This window comes from Atheta coriaria, unplaced genomic scaffold, assembly GCF_025399875.1.
Source record: "Atheta coriaria isolate IRGN ID8LTWV9N9 unplaced genomic scaffold, Caltech_Dcor_3.1 hic_scaffold_3_pilon, whole genome shotgun sequence".
Taxonomy (NCBI): Eukaryota; Metazoa; Arthropoda; class Insecta; order Coleoptera; family Staphylinidae; genus Dalotia; species Dalotia coriaria.
Window position 1 is genome coordinate 8,211,499 of NW_027045445.1, and position 19,058 is coordinate 8,230,556.

General features: G+C 36.6%; 1 protein-coding gene and 1 long non-coding RNA gene across 5 annotated transcripts in view; one reads left to right on the forward strand and one right to left on the reverse strand.

The window, feature by feature from the left end:
* Positions 1–4,951: 4,951 nt before the first annotated feature.
* Positions 4,952–19,058, reverse strand: part of LOC135789472 (uncharacterized) — a 43,266-nt gene continuing 29,159 nt past the window's right edge. Inside the window, exon 3 of the long non-coding RNA XR_010547578.1 lies at positions 4,952–5,029. This is a non-coding gene — a long non-coding RNA (uncharacterized lncRNA). The remainder of the gene's footprint in view (positions 5,030–19,058) is intronic.
* Positions 8,053–19,058, forward strand: part of LOC135789471 (POU domain, class 6, transcription factor 1-like) — a 42,483-nt gene continuing 31,477 nt past the window's right edge. For all 4 annotated transcript variants that reach the window (XM_065299310.1, XM_065299312.1, XM_065299313.1 and 1 more), the window contains exon 1: positions 8,053–8,708. The gene's annotated coding sequence lies outside the window, so the exon portion shown is untranslated. The remainder of the gene's footprint in view (positions 8,709–19,058) is intronic.

The window sequence follows — 19,058 nt, forward strand, 5'->3', positions numbered from 1 at the left end:
TTGCCGCCGCCGCTGCCGCCACTGCCACCGCCGCTCGCGAGAGCAAATTAATATTATTATTAGCATTATTAGCCCCCTGTTGCGCGGCGCACTCGTGCACTTGTGTCGCGCGCGTTCAATTGAACGTGTAAACATCGCACCGCCACCGCCAACGCCGCCGCCGCTGCCGCCGCCCGCCTGTCGACAATGGACAATTATGCACGCTTGCAAGCGGCCCGCCGAGAGAGCAAACGAGCGCGTACGTCACACGAGTACTGTGAGTGCTCATTACGCGCGCGCCTCTTTGTTGTTGATAATATTGATAGTGTTAATCGTGTACCCGACTTCATTTTCGTAATTATGTAATTTTACATCACGTTCAACATGTATACATAAACAACAACATTATGCAAATAAATTCCACAAACAATTCACAACTATTCACCGCTAGATGGCGACACTTTACAAAATATTAATTAATTTAACCTAAAAATTTGGTTTTATTTAATTTTTTTATTATTAAATGTGCGGAATATGCACAATTTTTTGTTTTGGTTATGACCGCCGCCACAGCCACCCCCTCGCCGGGGGAAATAATTAAAATCAATGATAAACGCGCGTACGTATAAATATCGCATGTGTATGATGCGCCCGGTGCGATAATTAATTAATAAAAATGCTTTTATGCGCTTTGCAACCCTTCCTTCTGTGCCCGTGAGTGTGTATGGGGGGCGGCGGAAAATTTTCATTTCATTTTAATTTTGATTTTCATTTTTAATTCCGGCCAGCCGATGAAATTACGCGCCGCGCGTACGCGAACTCAATAAAAACATTAAAAATCCATGCGACGGAGGCGGCAGCGTCCAATAATGTATGCTAAGCAGGGTGTGCGTGCGTGCGCGCGTGATTTTTATGCGCTCGCGTTCATCCGCTAATGTATCGCGTCGGTTTTTGCGATATTTTGCAATAATGCGGAAAATTAATTTTTAATCCCGCGGCACTCGCGCGGCGTTGGTGTGGGGCGGGTGGCCGGACCCTATTAGCGCAATGTAACTGGGCGCACAATGCACGTCGCCCCGTCAACATTTGTTTCATGTATGTATGTGTGCATGTGCATTACGTGAACGTGCAGCGTTTTTTTCATTTTATTAAACTTTAATTTTGCTTTAATTTCAATTTTTAATTTAATCGCAATGCGCATCATCGACCACCACCATTACACCTGCACATATGTGTGGTGCGAGTTAAAACGCAACATTTTCAATTTTTTACAGCCGAAAAATCAATTAATAATTAAAAACTTTTAATAACAATTTATAGATACGCTAATATTTCTATTGTGCCATTGTTGGTGTAGTGCGCAAAAATTTTCATACGTGAATGTTTCCAGCCTCACACTCCGCACCTCATCGGAGGCGGCTGGCCATTCGCTGTCCAATTGTCCGAGCGGCGGGCGGTGGGACAAAAAAACCGTGTACAGCGAAGAACGCATCGCATCACTTTGTCAAAATCCGATAGCAAATCCTCCCGAATATATTCAAATGACTCGCGCGTGCATGCACGCCGCCGCCCCCACGCGCTGTGCAACAATTTTAATCTCCTGATAATAAAAATGAAAATAAATGTTCGGCGCCGGAGCGCGCCGCTTGCCCGCTCGCCGGCGCTGCCCCGAAGAGGAGAAGAAGCGGTGGCGGCCGGTATAAATTATGGCCATCCATCCCATCAGCGTGGCGCGTTCGCTTCGGGGGATGGGGTGGCGGCGGTAAGCCGGGCTATTTGTTATTTTTCATTTCGAAAAATCCAGTAATTTAGTTTCTGCCCGACTCTCTCGTGCCCGGCTCATTGCGATCGACGACGATGCTTGTTATGTTATGATACATCCGACATTCTCATACAATGTGTCCGCACAATTCCTTCCAAATAAATAATTATCATCAAAAACTCACATCACTTAACCAATACAAAAAACATTTAATATTTATTTTTAGGAACACACTGTATGCGGTGTAATGTTGCATTACATTTTTGTGCCGGTCAGATACGGATGGTTTTTGCAAAGTGTGTAAAGGTACGTATAGGTAGATGAGGGAGTAGTGGGCGGCTGGGTGCATGGGTGGAGGCGGCGGATTGCAGCGCGAGCGCGCGTATCGCATTTCCTGGCTTTTTATGGCGCAATGATACATCATTCAATATCGGAGCGGAGCGCCGGTATTAATGGCCCGGACCTGCCGCCCCCAAGCCGCCTCCGCCACCGCCGCCGCCGAGAGTAGCCGCGCGTCGCACTCTTGCATGAATAAAAGACTACGGGGTACACGCTCGCGCACTCAAACACACGCGGTTTGGACGACTCAATGACTAACTTGCACATCAAAAGATAGAAATTCTGTTATGCAAAAGCGTTGCGATCATTTTGTTACACTCGAAACAATAAATTCATCAACCGAAATATTTTCCCGCATTTTTTAAAATTTAATAATTACTTCTTTGGTTTTGAGGTTAATATAATAAATGTCATAAATATCAGCTGTTATTTTAACCTCAAACTTTTAATAACTAAAAATATTAATTTATATTTTTAGTTTTAAATAATTACCTATATTGTGAAATGTCATAAATATTTTCAATCCGACTGTACAATTTTTACTCCTCGCAAATATGGAGCAGATACACACCGCTTTCGTAAAGTTCGACTTGATATTCACGCGCGAGAGTCCAACTGTGAAAACATTTTGCCGTCGCCGCCCCCACCGCCCCGCGGCTCACACCTCTCGCGTGAGCAGTGTCCGCTCGTCGATCCCCGTAAATGACGCCCGATGCGACTACAAGGGGGCCGGTGAAGCGGTGGGTGAGGGCGGCAATAAGCGGACCGGTCCATTTCGAGCCGCCGCGCGTACATGCGGCGACCGCGAAGAGATAACGATACATTATATCACCCGAACGCTCTCGAAAAAATAGCCAACTTCCAACTTTTACGCGGGGGCGGCGGGAGCGGCCGCCAACGAGAATCTATATTTCCATTCATCGCATAAATCGCGCACAATGCCAGCGGTGCACATCGCACACTCAGAAATTATCTATTAATGCACGCGAGGATGGCAGAAAAAATATTTAAAATTTCAACTCAACTGACTGAAAATATCTACGTTTTTTTGTTTGTTTTGGCCATCTTGTTGATATTTGCAACCTAGTGATCCACTCAATGTGCGCTGCGGGTTGCCTGTAGGTCAAACGCACGCTTCGTCGCGTGTACGTTTGGAACGTTTTCAACATTTGCGCCCGTTTTGCACCGCGCGAGATTGACAAATTGCATCCGATCGCACGCGGCGCAATAATAAATATCGCTAAACAATACACCTCGATGACTCGATCGGTACATCAGTTAAATCGTGGATTTTTCACCTAATTCGGCGATAAACGACTCGTTGAACTAGTGAAATCAACGCTGACCAAACACTATAGGCAACCTGTTATACACCTGCGCGCATACTATGCGAGCATGCAGCCGAGACAAAAAACCGCAAGAATACATTGTTCTAGAACAACTCTAATACTTTACAGTCGGTGTTTTAATGATTGAATAAGTTGTACTTACGTTGTTTACTGGCAATGCACATGTTTGGGATGATAATTTCACAAAATATATCAACATCTTATTGGATTTTAAGAGCACGACTCGAAACGTGACGATGCAGAACGTTGCAGAACGTTCAAGGTCAAAACTAAACAGCGCTGCCAACTTAGTAACAAACCAGTAATGTTTTAGGGAATTTTGTCGGTTGTAAAATTTAAGTTGACAACATCATAGTATGCAACTAATCACACACAATTTATTTATAGAATAACTAAAATGTTTAAAAACATTCAAAACACTGAATTTTAGCAAAACCAGCGTTAGAAATGTGATTCCAACGTAATTTCCGCATTGTTCCAAAGGTGTTTAGTGTGTTTTCGGGTGTAATTTACGTGTTGGTAACGTATAATTTAATTTCGCAGCGTTTTTCAACAATTTTTTGCAATTCAATGCTTTGTTGCATTCAGTTTTCAGGCGGCCATGTTGTAATAACCCATTGCGAGCAACCGAAAAACTTTTGTTCGCGAAAAAGCGCGATTTGAATGGCCGCGCGCGAGCTGAAATTTATGGTAATGGTAAAATGAGTAAAATTACACATACACACACACGACCCGTGGACGCAGAGGTGAGAAGCGAAACAGAAAAAAGAATCGAAGCGGACGAATCATAACCGGCAGGAAGAAAACGGGCGCAAAATAAATAACGCCCGAGGTAATTAGATTAATTGTTAATTAACTTTAACACTACGTAAGCTTATTACATGTACACACGTGAGAATGATTTTTTTATGTGTTTGTTGCGCGTTCGTTTGTTGCATTTGTTTCAGTTGTTTCATTTTCACCTTTGTTTCGCTCGTTTTTCCTCATTCATTTGTTTGCTGCTGCTGGTTGTGTGTTGTTTTTTATTCATTTTTGTATTTATGTTTTTTAATTTCGCGTTTTCCCCCACGTTTCACAGTTATTTATGCTCATCGCACGCGTTATTATTTACTAATTATTTTATTCGAAGTGATTCTAATTTAATTTCCCTCAAAATTTCTTCTTAGCCGCCTCAGAAGTTTAGCAATTAATCAATTAATAAATATAAATAAATACCAAATGACAACTGGCTGCATCAAAATAAATAATCGCTGTAATTTGCAATGATTGCGGTAATTGTTCGCGCCTTCAAAGTTTCTGTTTTATGTTCCAAGTTCTAATTTCTAAAATGTTTAGGAAAATATGTCGAAGATGGGAAGCGCGCAGAGAGGGCGAATTAAAGCAAAACAAAGCGGCGAAAAGTGGAATAATGTGGATTTTACGCGAGGCGCAAAATCCGCATAATAAATGTACTTACGCGCAGCGGAACAATGGAGCACGACGCGGCGAAGATGTGCAACTCAAACAAAAGCACGCCGAGCGTCGCCGATGAAAACTTTAAATTAGCTACACAAATAGCCGTAATGTGCAAGAGAAACACCATTTCAACACGCAGATACAACTGAAACAGAGAAAAAATTGTGTTGGACTTGTAAGTTATAACAGTTTTTTTACAACTCGTTATGTCATTACGAGTGTTGATTAAGATATCAACGTTTCTAATATTTTAGACATAAAATTGGTCTGGAGAATTGGTTTGCTGAAATTAGTTAGGAATGAATACCTAGATGGCGCTAAAGTATTTTATTTGTATTTTCTCTATTTTTAACTAAAATCAGCGAATTATTGGCTAATTTGGCACATAAATATCCCCAAAAACAAGAAAATAATTAATTACGTTGATTTTTATTAAAATTTACGCTGAAAAGTCTAAATGTATTGGTAAAATGTGTCAACATAAGAAGTTGCATAACTAATAGAAATTGACGTGGGTATACTAGCGCCACCTATTGACAAAATCACAAACCCTACAGAATTAAGCTATTTAATGTTTCGTTTCGTTATAAAACTTGTGTTTTAGTGCAAATATTAAAAAATAACTGCATAAGCGCAATAATAACTCATTTAACGTAATCTCATATTAAAAAAACCTCTTTATAACAATAATTTCTGATGTAAAATTTTTTTTCTCTTCTTATGTACAAATGCAAAGTAATTTCAATATTTTGCGATGTATGATCCCTACTAATATTATAAATGCGAAAGTCCTGATGTTTGTTACACTTTCACGCAAAAACTACTTAACCGATCATCATGAAAATTTGTACACATATTCTTAGTGGTCCTCGAATGGTTATAGGCTACTTTTTATTTAATAAAAAAAATTATTTTTTAAATAAAATAAAGAAATTGTTTAGCAAATAATACCTCTGCATCTGGCTATTTGACTACTTTAACGCCATCTAGCATTCCAGCAATGAAGCTCAAACCTAAGTACTATAGTACCATCACACTGTATTATCACACTGTATTACCGACAGCTACGTCAACATCAAATCCAATTGACTACACTATGGAGACTGTACACTATACTTCCATAGACTATACTTTCAGCCATTTTAAACTTCCCGCCATTCTACTTCATTGTTACTTCTTCTGTGACTACAGACGCGTACGGAAGCAACTTCATTATTTTAGATATTCGCGAGCGAAGCCAAGGGTTAAAGCTAGTACTTTATATTTCTGTCACACCCTGTATAACATAATTAACAAAAATTTTTCCCCAAAGCAATGCCAATTTCAAGATTATGTTTAAACGTTCAATTACGATTTGAAATCGCACAAAGTTTATCTTTATTGCATCACCCGACGCGCGTTATGTAGCACGCTTTATGTTGCTAGTCGTTAATAATTCGTAATTATGCATATCGAGCAGTGTCGCCCCATTTAGACGAAGCCGCGCGACCCGCTCGCCACCCCCTTGCGCGCGTTTCTTCGCTGTCGCATTCGTAATTGACTAATGCCGATTGTGCCGACACCCGAAAGTTTCCACTCTTTTCATAACTCTCGGCGAGCGCGGCGAGCAACTTTTTAATTGCGTTTATATTCATTTTAATTCATTAATTAAACAAATACACGCCGCGCGAGAGAAGAGTTTAATTTTATTCACCGCCGCGCCGACCTAGCCACTGAGCAGTTGAGCGCGGTGGCGGAGCGGAGGCGGCGGGAGTGGGACACTTTTTAACTCTTGCTTTTCACCCTCACAAAACCTTACACATTTAAAACGTGTTTTATCGCTGTTTAAGTATGGTACAAATATTTTTTTACTGCGCATGCGCAATAGTTTTAAAATTAATTTTTTAGAGGAAATGTTATATTAAAGTGTAAAAAAATGTCCGCTGCTGCTTGTCCGGTCGTTGCCGTGTTGGTCATTCGACATTTCGGCTTTTTTTCTGGTGGGATTCCCCCACTTTTTTCCAGCCCAATAAAGACGGAACATCGTTTTTTTCCTGCGCACGTAAAAGAGACACCGCGCGAAAAAAAACAAACGCGAAACGCGTTGCACGCGAAAAAAGCACCGCGCACCAATAAAACAAAGCGCCCCCTGGGTGAGTGTGTGTGCGACCACCAACCCTCTCACCGGGTCCTTGTTCCACCATCACACAACCCACACCTACATTCGGTGCATACGGGCAGAAGTAGCGTTTACAATTGCGAAATGGGAAAAAATTGAACCGAACCGAGAGAGAATAAAATCGAAACGCGCGCGGAGGGGGGGGCAGTGGTACGTAATGCGCGATGGGGGCAAAAGAATGCAAAATGAGATGGAGCTTAAACAGCGAGTAAAAAAACAACAAATGAGAATATGCCAGAGCAGGATGGGTGAAATTATAAATTTACAAGAGGAAAAAAGACAGAGAGTACGATGCGGGAAAAAAGGGGTGAATTGGAGAGCGGAGGGAAAAAATCGGCAAAACGCGAAAAAGGTAAGTGCCGATGTGTGCGACAAGCGATGCACAGAGAAAGAGAAAAATAGGCGATCAGCATGCAAACAAGTGAGACAGATAGCTAACACGGCGAGGGATGCACATGTCGGTGGTGTAACTTGTAAAAGTTTGCTTTGCACCACTACCGACATCGACATTGACGATCGCCAATCACATACAATGTGTTCATGGATAAAATTAAAAAAAATCATCCTATACACATTGTATATTAATAATTTTTTTTTCTAGTGAATTTAATGTGAAAAAATTAAGTAAAATGTAAAAAAAAAATAGTTTTAGGTTATAAATTTGAATTTTGTGTTTCTTTGGACACACTGTATGCTTCCCCCACCAATTGGCGCGTGTGTCGCTGTGTCCGACGTGTTTCGCGATTGTGTGCGTATTGGATGGACATTACGAATCTAATTAGAATCTTTGCTCATGCGTGGCCGCACCACCACCGCCACGTAGAGGGTCGGCGGGGAAGGGTTAGGCGTAGGTGTGTGTGTGTGAACGCATTGTGTCCGGCCGGCCGAAGGGGAAGGCGGCGGCGGCAAGCGGCGAAGGTGGTGGGGCGCTCCTCGTAGACACACGGTCAGGACGGGGAAGGACGCGCCGCGGAGGACGAGAGAACTCGTTCGGTCGTGGGTTCGAGTGCTGCGCGAGTTGTCGCGGCGCGCTCAGACGGCACGCAAACGTCGCGCCCGCCGCACGTCCGCAAACGCCACGAAACGCGTGTGTGCTCGCTCGCAAATCGAACTAGTACACAATTCGGGTATTCACAAAATTAATTCCAACTTCAATATTCACTAAATAAAAATTACATCATTAATAAAACTTAAAAAATATTATTAAATATTTAAAAGTTGAATAAAAGTGATTTTGAAAGTTTTGTTAATAAATTAAACTTTAAACTGTGAATAGTGTGGACACGAGGGTTGCATAAATGTGTTGTGCGCTGCACGTGCTTCCCCACATGCGAGATATTATATTTTACGGACATTGTTTGGTTGATATCGATTGCAAACTGTTTTAAAGTGAAGAAATGATTTGAATCACACACTTTGATTTGCCACTTGAAAGATTAAGTTGAGGGGTGTGCTTGACTGAAGTTGCGCGAAGAAAAACGTGGCGAGTGAGGAAAAAGTGCAGCTAACTTTTATCGACCACCTGTTTCGTGCGGCGTGAAGGCGCACGGAAAGAAAGGCTCCTTTGAGACGCTCGGCGCCGCGACGCACGCTGCACACGCCGTGCCATTTTCCGCCACGACGGCTTCGACCGCAGACTTTACGCATATCAACAATAACGCATCCGGTAAGCATGAAAAAGTAAAAATTTTATTAAAAAAATTGAAAATTTTATTTTTAGGAAAATTATAAAAGTTTTTGAATATTTTTTCGGGAAATATTGAATTACACTTCATATTTACCCAAAAATATAATTTACTATCAGTAATATTGTAATGAATATTCTTTACATGCTTCTCTAAATGAAACCTAATCACTTGCAATCATGTGAAGCCTTTGCAAGTCATTCAATTAGTGATTGATTAATTTTTTATTTTCAACTAGAAAACAATCCACATATTATTCTCGATTAGTGGAAATGGAAATGAATTAACTCTATTTAATTTTGATTAAATTGAGTTTTTCGCATGCGAATTAATTTTTCAATGAAAGCAGTGCGTAAAAATTGATTAAACAAGTGTAAAACACCGCCCCGGCCGTAATTTCCAACGAGCACTCGATGAAGAACACGTATAATTTGTTGATTAATTTCGCAAATGTTTAATTATTTGATGCGCCGCACTGAGGTAATACTTTAATAATTGCGATGTTGATTTTTAATTAAAACATATTCCATATGTGGATGTATACCACGTTTGTTTTTGAGTTTGCTGTGACGATAGTTTCAGTGGGATAATTGTAATAATTTTTTAATAACTTTTAATGACTATTCACGGCAAGTTTTCGGCTCTTCAGATTAATCGAATCAGAGGAATCAATAATTTCATTTATTAATTTGAATTTTGCTTTGTTTCAAGTAGGAAAAAAGCTTTGAAAAGTGATTTTTTAATAAAAAATTTATTTAGACGTTAAATAATTAATAATTAGCAATAATATTCACAAAAATATTAATATTATACTAATTAATGCTGATAATAAGTTAATACTTGTTTTTAAAAAAACTTTTTGCTCCAAATTTTTGATTTTTACAGAAGAAATTCATAAATAAATTAAATTTACATGAAAAAAATAAGGCAAAATATGGTTTAAAAGCAAAAATTCAATAAAAATGCCAAAAATATTCAAATTTTATTAAATACTAGCTTTAACTCACGGCTTCACTCGCGATTATCTAAAATAATGAAGTTGCTTCCATACGCGTCTGTAGTCACAGAAGAAGTAACAATGAAGTAGAATGGCGGGAAGTTTAAAATGGCTGAAAGTATAGTCTATGGAAGTATAGTGTACAGTCTCCATAGTGTAGTCAATTGGATTTGATGTTGACGTAGCTGTCGGTAATACAGTGTGATAATACAGTGTGATGGTACTATAGTACTTAGGTTTGAGCTTCATTGCTGGAATGCTAGATGGCGTTAAAGTAGTCAAATAGCCAGATGCAGAGGTATTATTGGCTAAACTATTTCCATATTTTATTTTAAAAATAATATTTTTTTATTAAATAAAAAGTAGCCTATAACCATTCGGGGACCACTAAGAATATGTGTACAAATTTTCATGATGATCGGTTAAGTTGTTTTTGTGTCAAAGTGTAACAAACATCAGGACTTTGGCATTTATAATATTAGTAGTGATTTGTTGATCCAGTCGTCAATAAAAAGTTTCTCAAGAAAATCTGTGCATAAAAAATTTAAAAAATCAAAACAAAGCAATTTTAAGAAAACAATTCATCACAATATAAATTTATTGGAATTTCCACTTACACTATTATTAACCATTAACCATCTCAAACAGATCCGTGAAAACTCAATCGATAATAACACTTCTAAAATGATTATTACTTCAATTTCCAAGTATAAGTATCTCTATATGTGTGTTTCTAATAAAATCCAAAACACTTAATTAAAAATTAGTCATAATGTCCTCATTTCAGATTCCTCATTATTCATTATGCGCATTACGCGTCCATAACACAATTATAGGCGAGCCCGCGTCGTCCACTTGGCGTCCACACGAATAATAATAACAACAATAATGCCAGGCCGCACGGCGCAATAAAAGCGTTTTAAGTGTGACCGAATGATTCAAAACTTGTCATCGCGCAACGAAACCGAAACACAGTCAGACAACACTCCTTCGAGTCATAGGAATACACACACACATACACAGATAGAATGATTATGATTGTATGCACACGCTTCGCGTCAAGCGCGAGTCCGTTAATTACATACACAATGCATGTACGCAATATGTGCTTCGGAGTTATATTAACATCTAATTAACATAATGAATCATTGGAATCACAGAAGTGCGGATATAAGTCATAGTCATCTTTTTATGAGGATGATATAAGTTTACTTTGTTTTTTTGAAAAATTTGTTTATTTTTTAGCTTTTTACGTGTGGGGGTGAATATTATGAAATTTTGAATTGATGTGTTAGATGGGTGATTTATTTAGCTATTGATTGATGGTTGAATTTTGTTTTTATCATAAATAGTTTTTGAGATATAACAAAAAATATAAATAATTTCGTGGAAAATTTTGTGCTGAAAAATGATTTTTTTAGTATTTTTGTTTATAACTTTTGTAGAAATTATCCAAAATTAATAAAATAAAGTTTAGCAAAGAAGGTAATACTTTCTGAACAAAATGATACATCATTCATTGTTGTACCTTTATTAGTTGCTGAGTAATATGACTTAAAAGTTATTAATAAATCTTTACAATCACAAATGTTTAAACAAAAACCATTATAACTCAAAAACTATTAAAAATTTCTGAAGCAAAATACACACAAATAATACCCATACTATTCCTCTATCAACTAAACTTTAAACAATAAAAATATCTCTAAAACTTCCCGAGATATTCCGGAAATAAAACACCCCAGCACGTGTAACAGTGTTTTTTGTATTTATAAAATTTTATGAATGGAATGTTTGCACGGCGTACGCACGAGCACGACGTAAACACAAACACACAAAGTGAAATTCCGTGCGGCAGGTCTTGCCTGCGTCCGTCGGCGGCAGTGGCGGTGGCGGCGATAAAACGAAAACGGAAAAACGAGCGCTCACGCCAACGCGAAAGGAAAAACAAGAGTAAAAAGAAGCCGGCGGCGGCAGCGGAACGACTTTCACTTCGCCGTCGAAGGGCGCCTGGGGGCGGCGGTGGTGGCGGCGGCGCGCGAACGCCAAAGAAAGCGAGACGGAAAACACGTGTTCGGCGCGGCGCGAAGGACGCCTTTTATACTTTCACGGTTTTCCACGCGCTTGCACCCGCCAGTAAACAACCGCAATCGTAACCGACCACGTGCCAACACGTGTCACTCATTTTTACACCTTTCAAATATTTTCATAAGAAAAAAATTTAAAATTTAATTTTTTTCAATAAAAAATTTAAAATTTATTTTTTTTCTATAAAAAATTTAACACGTGTTAACACGTGTAGTACTTAATTTTCATCTGTTTAGATATATTGTTTATGTTAATAGTTAATATCTATTGAATTGCATCTGTAGCACAATATGTGAATCGACTGATAGGGGAGAGTAGCCATATTTGGACCATTTTTATATTTTTTGATTTCTAGAGCCACATATAAACTGTCAATAAAAATTAAGTAGCGGAAAAGTAACTCACAAGGCTTACCAACAACATGATATTTTTGGTTTAAGTAAAAATTATATTTATACCCTCAAATTTCAATTTAAAAATTGTGTTTTGGTCCAAATTAAGAAACCGGTTTCCTAAATTGGACCGCGCGGTTTCCTAAATTGGACCATGGTTTTTTAACGGCAATTGACACAATAGTAAATTTTAGTTTTAGCACTAACACAAGCACATTTTGTATAAACCAAAGTGCGGCATTTCATACAGTGGATCATTTCGAAGATTTGTGCTCGTCCACAAGCTTTTCTAGGAGGTCGAAAAAATGATATACGTTTTCCCTGTTAAAACCCCGGTGCCTGTCTTCGGTCCAACTTGGGCAACTTGAAGAATTTATATTTAATGATCAACGACAATCTTAATATAACATAACCTCTCAAAATTAATACTATAAATTATAGATAAATAAAGAAGCTTTCTGATGATAATATAATAATCAGTAAAACTAACGTTTAAACGGCTTGACAGCTCTTGCACTTACGTCGTTATAATAGATTTGATAATCAATGATACACGAAGTTGTTGCCACGACGAAAGCACGCGGCAAGTTTTAACCCAAATAGTTGCATTAATTGTTTATAAATACGAGTAAAACGAGGGGCCAGTCTATTTTTGCACAAACTTCAACAGTCCGCGGATATCGTGGTGGTCCAACTTAGGCGCTGGTCCAAATTAGGCTACCTTCCCCTACATGTTTTCCGCGCGTTCGACGTCGACACAATTGCCGATTTGCATAATGCGCAATTGAAGCGAATTTCATCTCATTATTAGCCGCATCATCGCCGGCAGTCGTCGGGCGGTCGGCGCGTTATTGTTGTCGAATTACAGCGGTTTCGTTTCATTATTGAGCACTCTACAAACACATTTAGCTAGCGCTACTTAGGAACGACGTCATTAGACAACTTTGTAACCGCAAATCATAGATTACAATTAATAATAAGACGTCTAGCACTTGACTATATTTAAAAAAGTTTTCATTTAGTAAATTATTAGTTTCTAGATGAAAATTCATCGGCAAAAAATTTTTGTTATCAATTAATTTTTTAAATTTTAATTTTTGACACTTTAGCGCCATCTAGGTTAAAAATATATAACTAGAACTATGGTTAATTTGCTATATTAAGTTTCATCGCTTATTTAACACCCTGTATGTTATATTTTTGCGATAAAAAGTAGCCTATTTCTTTTTCCTTGGCCTAAAGTATATATATACCAAAATTTATCAAAATTGGTTAAGTGGTTTTGTTGTAAAAGCGTAACAAACATACAAATAACTTCAAATTTGTATTTATATTGTCAGTTATGCCATATATTAAGTAAAAAAAGAAATAAAAAGTGTATAAAAATCATTAAAATGTCATATCAACTTTCATCCTTAATTTTACACCCTGTATATTAAAATTTCTCCTCCAAACTTTACAAGATCACCATCTAGGCAATTCTGAAGATGCCCTAAAAATTTCATCAAAATCTGTTCAGTCGTTTTGGAGTTAATTGAGAACAAACATACATAAATATTTAAATATGCCACAATTTACTCCATTTTAAAGAAAAAATTAATTTTCCTTTCATTTTCTATCCAATTAAAATGTTTATTATAAATTAATTATTTATGAATGATGAAACCGAAAGTGTTTTTCGCAATCCGCGATAAATGCACCGCTCATCCCTCATTAACTGATTAATAAACATGCCGTGGCTTGAATTTCATTCATTGTGTACATTAACGCATATAATTTATACGCGAATTCACATAATTCATAATTTCGATAATGACAATATGTTCAATATGTTCATATAATAAGTTGATGTGTGTTGAAATGTTTAATTTGGTATTTTCATCGGGAGTTGCAATCTCGACTTCGGGGGCGCCACACACACCGATTATTGAATAATTGCGGACGCCAGCCGCGTTAATGTTGCATTAATATCACGCTAATGTGGAAAATTAACGTCAACCCCCTCGACACGCGCGCGCGACCACTTTATCAATAATGAGCGCGCGCCGGCGAATAAATTATGAAATGCGATTTATTTCAATGAGATGGAAAATGCGCTCGAATGCCGCGTTTAATTTACAATCCACAATATTATCCGGTGTTAATGTGTGAAAATTACGATAATTTATTAAACAATTAACGTTTATTTTCATTAGTAAATTTATTTATATGATTTTTAAATTTTTTTCAAAAATTTTCTTCATTTTCACACAGTAAAAGTTTAAATTTTTAAGTTTTTTAAAAAAAGTATTGAAAAAGCTGATTTATTTTTCTACTTTCACTCTATTTTAGCCACTAGAGGCGAACGCGCAGGCGCAAGGTCAACCACGTGACTAAAACCCGTGGCTAAAGTACTTTATCACAACTTTCTGCTTTTTTGTGTCTCAAAACCGTGGAAAAACTGCTAAAAAGTAGAAAAATATTTTTTAAAAGTTTTCTTCTTTTAATTTCACTCAATAAAAGTTTTAATTTTCCGGTTCTTTAAAAAAACATCAAAAATAAATCATTTTATTGTCAACAGTAGAAAAAATTTTATCCACTTTTATTCCTAACTTAACTTAACCTTTGCCCAAAAATAATTTACACACTTTGCGCGCTCAATTAACGAAAATTAACGAAAACATTTATTTTCATTAACAAATTTATTTATATGATTTTTATTTTTTTTTTCCAAAGTTTTCGCATTTTTTTCACAAACTTATTAAAAAAAATTATTTCTTTTTTTTACTTTCACTTTATTTTAGCCACTATAAGCAAATGCGCAGGCGCAAGCTCCACCCCGTGACTAAAACCCGTGGCTAAAGTACTTTAGTCACAATTTTCAGCTTTTTTGTGCCTTAAAACCGTGGAAAAATTGGTGAAAAGTAAAAAACATTTTTCAAAGTTTTCTTCTCTTTTTCACTGAATAAAAGTTTTAATTTTCCGGTTTTTAAAGAAAAACTTCAAAAATAAATCATTTTATTGTCCACAATACAAAAAAACTTTATCCACTTTTATTCCTAACTTAACCTTTGCCCAAAAATAATTTACACACTTTGCGCGCTCAATTAACGAAAATTAACGAAAATTAACCCGAGACGTCACTTGACGCACTCATTACTAGTCGCTGCCTCATTGTCTTAAATTTTCGCCCATTGTCAACGTAATACGCGTTAATATATCAAACATACAGTGTGTTTGTAATACTCGTAGATACTCTAAAATGCAAATTGCTGGTTATGTACGAGTACAACAACGTTCCAGATATGAGTAGAGTAGTCGTACGCGTACGTTGATTGTTTATGTGCTGTGTTGTGTTGTGTTGTGTTGTGTTGTGTGTTCGATTGGTAGGCGCATAATTACTGTTTATGTTAACCAGTTGCTCGTTTGGCCGAGCTGATGCTAGTGACTGGACTAGAGTCGATAATATTCGATAGGCCGCGAGTGCAATGCAGTGGTTACAAGTGGTATTACACGTGGACACTAATAGTTTGATTATCGCGTAAATTTCAACCTGATTGATTACATTTTCCGGCATAAAAGACAAGTGGGAAATTTACTAAATGATTAGCACTCAGTAATTTTAATAAGTTTTAACAAATTAATCTCAAAAATTTATTTATATTTATAAAAAGTTTTTTTTATGATAATTTGATTAGAAATTTTTGTTTTTATGACAAAATCTTTGTATTTTGATTCAGATTTTTATTTTTTGTGTAATTTTGAGAAAAATTAAATTTTTTTCTTTCGAAAATTTTAATTTTTTTTCCTGTTTTGAGATTTTTAAGCTTAAAAACCTTTAAAAAATATATTTTTACCAATATATTTAATTATTTAAAGCTTTTTACTTTTAATCCCCTTTGAACAAACTGTATATTCAAAGAACAAAACAAATGCTTCATAAAAATTTTATTATCTTGCTCCGAAAAAAAAGGAATTGATGAATTAACGCACATTATAAAAGTTAAATCAAACTTTTTAAAAGAAATCACCCGCTGTGAGTCTTTATTGTTAAGGGTCACGTCCACGTTCGATTTGCTCTCACCCCATCCGAACTTGCCTTCAACCTTCACCCCCTTCACTCCCTGCACCACCATCTAACCCCTTTCCAAAATCGTTGTCTTTATTTTATTATTCCTTCATCTCTTTTCCTCTTATTTTAATTCTCATCTCCTTTCTATCGTTGTAATTCTTAATTCTTCCCAACGGTTATTTGTCATTCTTGTCTTTCGCATTACTTTAATTCATTCCACGCGAATTCGGCGCGTGCGAACACGACGCGATAAAACAAAACTCTTCATTTCCCTGCCGATTCTTTCCCTTCGCGCGGCGCAACCCTTCTCATCTGCTCATTAATACGACTGCACCCTTTTTAATATTAATTCGTTGGACGTGCGGCGCGTTCGCATTCATGTTCACGGACACAAGTACGAATACGTGTATGGAGAGTGTGTACGATGAATGAACTCAACTCAACTCAACTCGTGTGAGTGGGGTGTGGGGCGAGTGTGGAGTAGGGGGAGGGTTGCTGTAGAAAATAGAAATTATACACGCATTATGCGTTCGGGTTCTTTTTTTTGTTTAAGGCCGTGGTAGTGGCGCGATCAGAGGTTCAATTAGGTATTTATTATAAAACTAATCGGCTCGTGTGTGCATGCTGCACATCTGTCATTAATTTGACGGGGAACGCCACATGTTCAATGAGTGTAAAACAAAAAAAGGGGTTTAATAAAGAAGAACTATGTATTTTGGTAATGAAAAATTATTAATGAGTAATAAGTAATTATTTTGAATATTTTCTGAGCTTATATCAAAAGGTTTCATTCCATTTAATTTTCATAATGGAAAAAATGTTTTGTTAATAAATTAAAAATAATAAAACAAAAAATAAATAAAAAAAAAGGTTTTTTTTGTATGAATTAAAACAAATAATATAATTTTGAGTTTTTTATATGAATTTATCAGTAATAATGTGAAATTTTTTACTATAATTATAAAATAAAGTACTTTAGTCACGGCCGTGTTTAAAGTACACTTTTTATGCATCAAAACCGTGTAAAAACTGATGTTTTAAAAATGGAAGTAAAAAAACTGAATTTATATTTCATTATGAGCTCTAAATCTTAAAACAAAGAGCTTTATGAAAAGTTGACAGCTATAACTTATACACCACTACTCATATAATAATTTAATATATAAGTTGTTTGTGATTCTGTACTACTTTAATCTGTCCAGCTCATAAAATAATTACCATGTGTACAATGTGTTCAAAACCTAATATTCCACGCACAAATCCACAAACAATGCAAACGAAAAGATCAAATTTTGATATTTTGTACATCACAACAAGAACGCATAAAATTATAATAGCCGATTAACGAAATGTTATAAACATTAATATAATTAACGTTTAATGTTAACGTTTATAGTTTCGCTGGTAGTTAGCGAGCTGGCCCAGCGTCTGGGCCGTGTGGTTGTTAACACACTTAGCTAACTTGGAGTTAGCTTAGCTCTAGCTCTAGCATATCGCATATTAGTCGAGTGTTGAAAAGCCTGATGATTGAAATTGGGTGCGCTGGCGAGGAATGACAAAAAGTGCGTCGCCCAAGTTACGTGTAACAATAATTACGCGAGTTGCGCCACATGGTTAATTTCTTACTGTGTACAATGTTCAAATCGGAATAATTAGTGAATAGGTATTACCAATCGGAATATAAGAATATAGAAATCTTTAGTAAGTTGTAGTAAAAACAAAAGTAGTAAAATAAATATACAGTGTGGCAGGGTAAAAAATAAGGTAAAAAAATAGTTTTTAATTAATTAATCGAAAAGTACTTGAGATAAACAAATGACTTTTTACTAATCGATTCAAAATTAAATTCGGCATCATCCTATTAAAAAAATTTATTAAAAAAATTGTTCTACAAAAAGTTATCAACAAAAAATAAAATTTTTGAAAAAATTGCAATTTCTCTTGATGAAAACTGCCTACAAACAAAATTTTTACATAATTCTACTCTAAATTTATTAATCTAATTATTTTTATCAAAATTTTCAATAAAAAATAATTAATTTTCAAGTAATTAATTAATTTCCCAAAAAATCATTATTTTTCTTTCCAACTTTAAAAACACTTAACTTTACTTATAATGAAGTGATAAATCATACCAATCTATATTCCTACAGATATTAAATGTTATGCGCTGAGATTATTAATATGCACACACGATCCGACCGGTGGGTGGGGTCGTGTTAATGTTAATGCAATTAAGAAACGCGAACTCACTCCGCTTGATTTCCACATTCGCCAAACCTCTCACAAACTACGGACTACACAAAGAAGGAGAACCAACAACCAAGCGATAAAGACAGATTATTGCTGAACGTTGGTATCCACCAACGATACTGGTTAGATTGATGGTGAGGGGGAGCAGAACCCGAACAAAACGAAGCTGTATGATGAGAGGAGAACAGCACTAAGGGCACTGACCGTTACACGACACACATTACAATACTAACCATATTATACTAAGTAAAAAATATTAGTAACTAGGTTTAACCCGCGGCTTCGCTCGCGAATATCTAAAATAATGAAGTTGCTTCCGTACGCGTCTGTAGTCACAGAAGAAGTAACAATGAAGTAGAATGGCGGGAAGTTTAAAATGGCTGAAAGTATAGTCTATGGAAGTATAGTGTACAGTCTCCATAGTGTAGTCAATTGGATTTGATGTTGACGTAGCTGTCGGTAATACAGTGTGATAATACAGTGTGATGGTACTATAGTACTTAGGTTTGAGCTTCATTGCTGGGATGCTAGATGGCGTTAAAGTAGTCAA